The sequence below is a fragment of the Mus musculus genome, chromosome 15 (genome assembly GCF_000001635.26).
Source record: "Mus musculus strain C57BL/6J chromosome 15, GRCm38.p6 C57BL/6J".
Taxonomy (NCBI): Eukaryota; Metazoa; Chordata; class Mammalia; order Rodentia; family Muridae; genus Mus; species Mus musculus.
Window position 1 is genome coordinate 25,828,336 of NC_000081.6, and position 9,026 is coordinate 25,837,361.

Below are 9,026 nucleotides of genomic sequence, written 5' to 3' on the forward strand. Positions count from 1 at the left end.
CTCACAATGCTGTGCTGGCTCAGAAACAGTGGTTCTAACTGACTTCAGACTGAAACCTTCGAAACTGTGAGTAAAATATAGCTAACCCGCCCGCCCTGCAGTTGACCTTCTCAGGGATTTGTCATGCCAATGGAACACTGGCAAGCATGTCACCACTGTTTCACAAGTGCTTGTTTGCCATGTGAGCGTTCTCTCCATGTGAGCGTTCTCTTCCACTAGCTCTGTGGGCTCATTGCTATCATTTCTCCGCCTCCTGCCCTTGACCTCTCTGTTCAGCTGCTGCGATGTTCCTGTGGTTTCTTGAGTAGTTATTTGCAAGACAGTCTAAGCTTTGAGACTCCCACACTTCCCCTTTGCTCTGTCTGACATGGCCTGGCTTCCTGAATGTCACGTGACTGTGTTGCTTTCCATCTCTCGACTCAAAACATCACTTCCCTGACCACCCCTACCTCTCTTTCAACGAGCTGTCCGGATCTGCTGCCCGCTGTTCTCCTTCATTGCACTTAATACGTATTAGAATGTTAACACACCCTGAGGAATTCCAGGCTTTTGTATTGTCCACCTATGCTTGCTTATCTCTGTGATTTGCTTATTGGAAGACATAAATGAAGCCACCTAGCTTCTGCCACTTAGTGCCTTGGCACTAACATACCCAGGAACACCACATGGATTCTAGAATCGACTCAATAGCAAGAGGTCTTCTGGGCGCTTGTCCTAGTGGACCTGGCTAGCTGAAATGCACCATCTCCAAAACTCAAGCCTCTCTCTCTCTCTCTCTCTCTCTCTCTCTCTCTCTCTCTCTCTCTCTCTCGTTTGTCTTTCCTCTCTACTCCATGTCTTGGTAAGGACAACAAATCTCATGATCATTAGTTTCTTCCTAAACTCACATTTGTTTTTATTTATACACGTCTGTGTGTGCTTGTGCGTGTGGCAAAGTGTAGGTGTGGGAGTCAGAGGACAAGCTGTCAGAGCTGGTTTTCTTCTTCTATGGTGCGGGCCTTGGAGAATCAAACTCAAGTTTTTCACAGCAATACAAACCTAACTGGGACACTGTATGTGTAAGCATCCTATGTTCAAGCAGGAACTAACTAGTTGTCAGTTCTTAAGAATGCCATGCTCACTTGATGTTGCATGTTCTGGGTTCTGGTCCCTTTACTTGGGATGCCTACCCATTTGTCTGGAAAACTTGATATTCTTTGTCTTAGGATTCTCTAGGTGAACAGATGCAGACCTTATAGAGTGAATATGTGTGTGTGTGTGTGTGTGTGTGTGTGTATACATACATATTCATGTATATGTGTATATACATTATATACAGAATTAATTATTATATATGGGACATATCATTCATATATATGTATATATGGGACTTGTTAGAATGGCTTATATATTGTAGTTCAACTAGTTCAATAATGGTTATCTACCAATGAAAGTTCTGAGAATCCAGTAGTTGTTCAGTCCACAAGGCCAGACATCTCAGCTGGTCTTCAGTATACACCAGAATCCTGAAGAAGTAGCCTCCAATGCCAGGAAAGGAATGGACTTGCCAGACAGAGGGAGAGAGAGCAGGCAAAGAGTAAGCTTCCTTCTTCCATGTTCTTCAGAAAGTGTGGCCCACATTAAAGGTGGATTTTTCCCACCTCAAAAGATCCAGATTAAAACTTGGTCTTCCCACTTCAAATTATTTAACTAAGAAAAACGTCTCTCCCAAGTATATCCAGCTGCTTGGGTTTTTGTTAATTCTGGAAGCAGTCAGGTTGACAACCAAGAATAGCCATCACACTCTTGAAACCCTGGCTCAGAAGCCTTCTTTGTTGCAAACACTTGGTTCTAATTTTGGAAACGGCAAAGGTCTTTTCACCAACCTCATGTAATTTATTGAAGTTAGTATGCTCCTCTGTATTTAGACCAGGGTCCCTGATGGCCCTTATACTTACCAGTAGAATTTCTCCTCCTATCGCCCCCTTGGCTGCTATTAGCTGCTCTAAAAGTGTTGGCTCCCTCTTTCCATGTTTGATTCTGTACCCATCAATGGCAAGGTATTTATTCACCTCTGTTCCTTCCCTTCCATGGTCTTAGGGACAGATGAAGCTCAATTAAAACAAACAAACACAGACAAACAAACAAACAAAAACACTAAGGAATTTACGTACAGAACTCTGCTTCTTGGAGAAGATAAACATTTCATCTCTTCCTGTCTCCAGAAAAGCCAGTGTTACCCTGCTAAGTGGTGTCACAAGGATCTTAAGCAACAGTTCACAAGTAGGAAAAATTGCTGTCACCTATGAGGCACTGCTTTGGGGAACAGGAAGTAAAAGGAAATGACCTAATTCTTATTTTAGAGCTACTCTATTTCCTATTTTCTCTGTCTTCTGAAAAGCACTTTTTTTCCCAGTTGTTTTGAGGCGTTTCAAAGCCACATTAACTTAGACAATTCTAGACTTACACAATGAACCCCTGGATACACTCATGCTCACACACACACACACACACACACACACACACACACACCAACACCTTTCCAACACCAGCCTTCTCATTCCCTTCCACCCACATACACACGCTTCCCATCTCCCTTGGCTGACAGCAGGCAGCTATCCTCACAATGTTTGATCCCTGCCTGCATCTTGCGTAACTAAAGAGAAATGTTGTTTTCCAGCAGGTTAGAATCACTAGTACTGAAGAGCATTAATGTTAATTCAACAAAGTCATCTAGCGTACTCTCTGCACTCCGATTTCTCCAACTGTCCTCTGAATACCCTTAGACTGCACCTATTGTCTTCACTGAGAATCCAATCAAATTTCTCACGATGATCTGGCTTTTCTCTCTCCCCATATACGTTGCCAACATTATCACTGGGCTCTGAAAACCCAGCCCAGGTAACCTGCAAAGTGCCCATTCCCTGGATTCTTTGATGTTCTGGTTTGCTTTCTGGTGCTATGGTGAGACACGGAACAAAACAGCTTGGTGGGCGGGAAGGCTTTCTGTTGGCCCATACTTCCAAGTCATATTCCATCATTGTGGGGACTCAGGCAGGAACTCAAGCAGACACCTGGAGACAGTAATTGCAGTGGGGACTATGGAGAAATGCTGCTGACTGCCTTTCTCCTAGGTTCATGTTCAGATGTCTTTCCTATGCAGCCCAGGCCAACAGCCCAGGACGGCACTGCCCAGGAGTGGGCCGGGCCCTCTTTCATCAACTAGCAAAGAAGAAAATGTCTCAAGACATGGCCACAGAGAAGTCTCGTGGAAGCAGTTCCTCACTGAAGTTCCCTTGTCCCAGGTGTCTCTAACTTGTGTCAAGTTAGCAAAAACCTAACTAGCACATTCTCATCTGTTATGTCCAAGTGAGATGTAGATGAAACCTTTCCAGGATATTTTGTCTCGGAGTGCCCTTCTCTGGCATCTTCAGATCCGGAACTTAAGAGTCAGATTGTCCCACTACAGCTGGTGCCAGCATGACAGGATGTAGACATGGCAGGTCCGGTCAGATTTCCTCAATGTAAAGGCCACGTGGGTTGCCTTTGAAATTAACATGTAACTTGTGAGGTCATGGGAGTAACTGCTTTCTCTCTAGACTTCTCTTCAGTGGGTTATGTGATTCATTGGTTATCACTGTCTAAATAAATTATTACATAGAGAATTACAAGCTGGCATAAAACTTAATCTATATATTCAATATATTCCCGTAACCAGATCTTTTCCTGTCTCTTTAGAATCGCTCTGGAATTATATATATATATATATATATATATATATATATATATATATATATTAAAGCCAGTGTATTATAGTCATTCACCAGGGTTCTTCATCCTCAGAACTTTGGGTCTCGGGTTCCTGAGATCCCAGTCTGGCTTCTGTGTCCTTGACAAGAGCCGTTATGGCGTTAATGAGGATGCCTTTGCCTTCTGGCACACAAGGTGTTCCCAGTTAGACCTAGCATCATCATATCATCTGAGACTCTCTGGCTCTCCTTGGTAGTCAGTCATACTCAGTGCACAATATCTGGTCTGGAAGTGAGCTCATTCCTGTGGGGTCATTATTGACACTAAGCTTTCTTCAGCCAAAAGGTAATATTAAACTACTGTCCTTTACTCTTGTTCAAACCCTGTCCCCAAAGGTTGCTCCACAATCCCTCGGTCCATGCTGTAGTGTTCTTCCACTGGGAACCTTCATCAGTTCAGAGTTAAAGAAACCTTCCAGGCATTGACTTTGGGCTTCTCTGTGGATGCGAGCTTCTCACTGGAAGTGGCATCAGGGGAGAGTAGGGTCCATGTCCCTCGTGAGCCTGCTAGAATGCACCCAGGCTATGATGTCTTCCAGATGGGTCCTCAAGGATGGGGAGACTCATAATAGAAATGATGTTTCCCAAGAGAGGTGATTGTCTAATTGTACATTATGCAAGCACACACTGTGACCTGATTCACAAGAGGCCAATGTGGACTTCCTCCCAGTGGCTTCTGGGCCATCTCTACTGGAGAGTTAGTGAAGGACAGGGTGGCCTTTGCAGTTTTGGCCGTGAAGATGTCCTGCTTCCAACACAGACTAACTGAGCCCAGTACCTCAGGGAAGCATCTCTCCAGCTCATGGCTATGAGTCAAGTACTCTGCAGAGGACAGTGGCTAAGCTGTGCCCATGAAAAAAGACTAATTTCTCTTTCTGACTCTTCACACTGTAGCGGTTCCAGTCCCTATTGGCTGTGACGAGCTCCCTCCAACAGTCTGGGATGCTGTTGTCTCTTACTGTAAAGTCAAGGAGCACAGTCTGAGACTGTACAAGAAGTACAGCCTTGTACAACAGGGCTGCTGTGCTCTGTTGAGTCTGACGTCGCTAAGTTTTCAAGGCACCTCCCATTTCTAGGCCTCCTAAAATGGGGAGAAATAGAATGTCTCAGGTCAGGAAGAGAGGTCGTTTGTTTAAGAGTTTGCCTTGCAAGTACAAGGCCTCTAGTGCGTCTCCAGAGCGTCCCCCACCTGCAGGTGGTGACAGGTGCTTGCAATGCCAGCACCTGGTGCATTGGCCAGGCAGCCTAGCCTTCCTTATAATTTCTGGCACCTGAGTAATGAGCCCTGAGGCTGTTCTTCAGCCTCCATATTCACATATGTACATGCACACCCACATACACGTACTTGTCTGAACATGAACACACACATACACCGAGGAGGAGGAGGAAGAGGAGGAGGAGGAGAAGGAGGAGGAGGAGGAGGAGGAGGAGGAGGAGGAGGAGGAAAAATCAAACTACATTCTCCCTAAAAGTCATAAGCTTTCCGCTTGATCAAGCATCCACGGAAGAGGTGTGGATGGTGCTGAAGACTCTGTGTATGGGGTGTGAAGAGGCTGAGAAGCCAGAGAAGGGTTTTACAGTTTCAGCAAGAACACAGGTGAGAAATGTATTTAGCGTGTGCATTGAGGGTAACCAGATCTGCCTCTAGTCAGCTGCCTAGATGAGAAGTGTCGTTAGAGACAGATCAGTCCAGAGCAGGCTCCGGGAGGCTGCCTCTGCTTATTTCGATTCATAGTTCTAGAAGGAGGGAGCTAGCTGAGAACACCAAGGTGGATGGGTATCTTAGTCAGGGTTTCTATTCCTGCACAAAACAACATGACCAAGAAGCAAATTGGGGAGGAAAGGGTTTATTTAGCTTACACTTCCACACTGATGTTCATCACCAAAGGAAGTCAGGATAAGAACTCACACAGGGCAGAAACTTTGAAGCAGGAGCTGATGCAGAGGCCATGGAGGGGGGCTGCTTACTGGCTGGCTTCCCCTGGCTTGCTCAGCTTGCTTTCATATAGAACCCAGGACTACCAGCGCAGGTATGGCACAATGGACCCTCCCCCCTTGATCACTAATTGAGAAAATACCTTACAGCTGAATCTCATGGAAACATTTCCTCAAGGGAGGTTCTTTTCTCTGTGGTAACTCCAGCTTGCGTCAAGTTGACACACAAATCCAGCCTGTACAGTGGGGTTTAGAGCTGTCACTTTCCTTGTTGCTGTGAAAAGACCTGACAGGGTCTAGGTGCTTTGGTTTATAGTTTCAGGGAGGCTTCAGGTGTACTAGGGAAGGCATGGTGATGTCTGTGGTGGCAGGGTGGTGTCTGTGGTAACAGACAGGTGGTGGTGTCTGTGGTGGTAGGATGGTATCTGTGGTAGCAGGGTGGTATCTATGGTGGAAAGCGTGGAATCTATGGTGGCAGGTGGCAGGTCTCACAGAAACCCTGGGACAAGTCTCATTCAGTATGTGGCTCTTCCCAGCACTTCTCACCACACCCCTCCCTAAACCTCTTCTGCCCAGGGCCTGGGGTTGGGTCCTTCCTCCAACTTCCGATTTCTACAGAGCTCAACCATTTGGCTATGTGCTCTCTTGGCTCCACATTGAGCACTTGTTCCTCGGCTCCTCTCTTGGTCTGCTTGCCACCCTCTTCTCTTCATCCCTCCCCTCCCTCTCCCCTCCCTCTCCCCTCCCCTCCCTCCTCTCATGGCCTGGTTCACCCTAAGACCCTTCCAGACCCCGCTGGCTGTTTTCTCCCTCATATCTACAATAAAATCTTCTCCTTGCCCGTACCTAGGATTTCTACTGGGCAGACTCACACAACCTAAGCGCTCCAGAACCTCTTAAAATAGTACCTAAGGTTGGTGACGGAGTGTCCAAAATATGGGTCAACCAGACACCTTAGGGTCAAGCAGTAACTAACATTTTGCTCAAGGCCCACAAAGATTCACACGCATTTTGCAATACACAATGTGAAAAGCAGAACCAAAGGGTCGGCAAGGCCAGACATGTGAGTCGAGTTGTGGACATAACCAGTGTGACAAAGCAGCTCTCCTTGTTGACAAGACCAGCGACATAAAAGAAAAGCTCTTCTTTTAGCACTGGGTTAATAAGCAAGAAGCCCAGGCGAGAAAGCCCCGCCCATCAATCCTTCATCTAGGGGCGGGTCCTTGGGAGCTCCTCCCTCCTCATTGTTTTAAAATTGCTGGATCCTGACACTCCTCTCTCCACCACACAGAGACGGGTGTGCCAAGTCAGGATGCTCTGTGGGACTGCTGGGATGGGCTTTTCGAGGCAAGGAGCACTCCCACGCAGTTCACAGTCATTGCCTTTTTAACCGGACACGGTTGTTGTGGGAGAAGAGTGAGACAGGTGGCAATGACTTGCATTAGTTGCCTAGGAAAGCCAGCTGCCCACTCCTGGAGTGAGTGCGGGTCAGTGGGAGGCTGGCTCTGGGGAAGAACCACTGGGGTTGTGGGGTCTTGGCTTCAAGTGCATCTCATCTTCCATGAAAAAGGAGAAAGGCCTTCAGGACTACATCCGGTTAACCCGGAATGAAACCCCAAGGCCATTTTTGGAGGCAGATTTGCTCAGTGCAGTGCAGTATCTGGCTTAGAGCGGGATGCGCAGGAATGAGGCTACACGTGGGCCAGTGTGGCGTTAAGATAGCGTGAGAAGTCTCTGCTCTGTTTTCCTCCTTGGCTCCAGCGTAGGCTTTTGGAAATTCCTGAAGCCCCAAAGTGAGAACAGGCAGTTCTGAATTCACAGGAAACATTTCATCTTCCCCAAGTGATTTCACAGGCCCCTAGACAGCCCTGGGGTAGGGGTGGGTAGCCAAAGGAACCAACCGTGGGACTAGAGTGGAGAAATCTGTGTGCTGCCCTCTGGAGAAAACAGAGAGTAGAGATTGGGTTATCCGACCATAACCAATGGTCTCCTCACACATGACTACCATCTGGAATCTCAGCAAGAGCCTCGAAATGAAGAGTTACATGGACGTTTATGATTGGTCGACGCCATTTTGTGCCAAGATAATGACACACGCCTCAGTGGGATTGAAGCTTCAGTTTAGGGTAGTTTGGGACCCTACCCTCTGATCTTCACTTGTGTCTCTTCTTTCCTTTATAACAAGCTGGTAACCGTAACTGAAATGGGTTCCAGTTGTGAGAGCCGTCCCAGCAATTTGTCAAAGCCAGGGGTGTGGGCTGAAGAATCCCTGGTTTACAAGCGTTAAGTCAGAAGTACAGCAAACCAAGGACTCGTATTAGTCTACAAATGGGGCAGTCTTCCAGACTGTGTGGTCAATCCGTGGGCACGACTGCTAATCCCCGGTGGTAAGCGTCAGAAGGAAAAACTGGTAGGAAAAACCCAGCTTTTTGGTGTCAGAAGTGTTACGAGCGTAGCAGCTTGGCGGTGGAGAGAGGAAGCATCAGTTTTTAGTGAAATGATTTGCAAGACTGTGAACCATGCACAACACAGAACCTTAGTGCTAATGCTCCCCGGTACAGAAAGCACTAGAATCTTGTGATGTTCTCGCCCTTTAGTCAGCACTGGCTGTGTATTTATTCTTGGCTTATAGTGACATACATCACAGTGAAACTGTGGGGTCTGCAGTCACCAGACGGGAGTCAAACCAAGTGTGCACTTTAAAGGATTTGTGCGATGGAACTTTCATGGCACTTTCATTATGTTCCTCAAGTCTAATTTTAGCACATGAACTATCCCAGGAGACTGGAGGCCTGAATCCAAGACCTGGATTTAGAGATAATGGCACCCCGATTTTGCTTGGGAGGTGGAAACTGAATTGGAGTTCCTGGAACCTTCAGAAACTGGTGTCTTAATTCTGTCACTTCTTTCACAGAAGACAAAGAAAAACGGGGACAGCAAAGAAATCCAGAGTCTTGAAAAAGTCAAGAAGGCAAAACCTCAGTAACAGAGTCAAGGCTTTTTCCTCTCTGATGTATATCTGAAAGTCTTTGCACATATAGTAGTTCCTTGGCTTATCAAGGGGTTAAATGTGGCTAAGACCCTCAAGTTCGTTTTATATGCTCATCCTACTGTGTGCTCTGGTCATACACAGTACACTGACTGAACCATTTCATTTATTTCCCTCACAGTAATACAGTTGGGAGATATAGCTAGAAGCCGCTTTCCACAGACCCGTACTAAAGCAGTGGGCAGCTGCTAAGTGACAGTGGTCTGGGAAGGGACCAGAAGGTATGGTACCACAGTCACACTTGCCATGTGTGT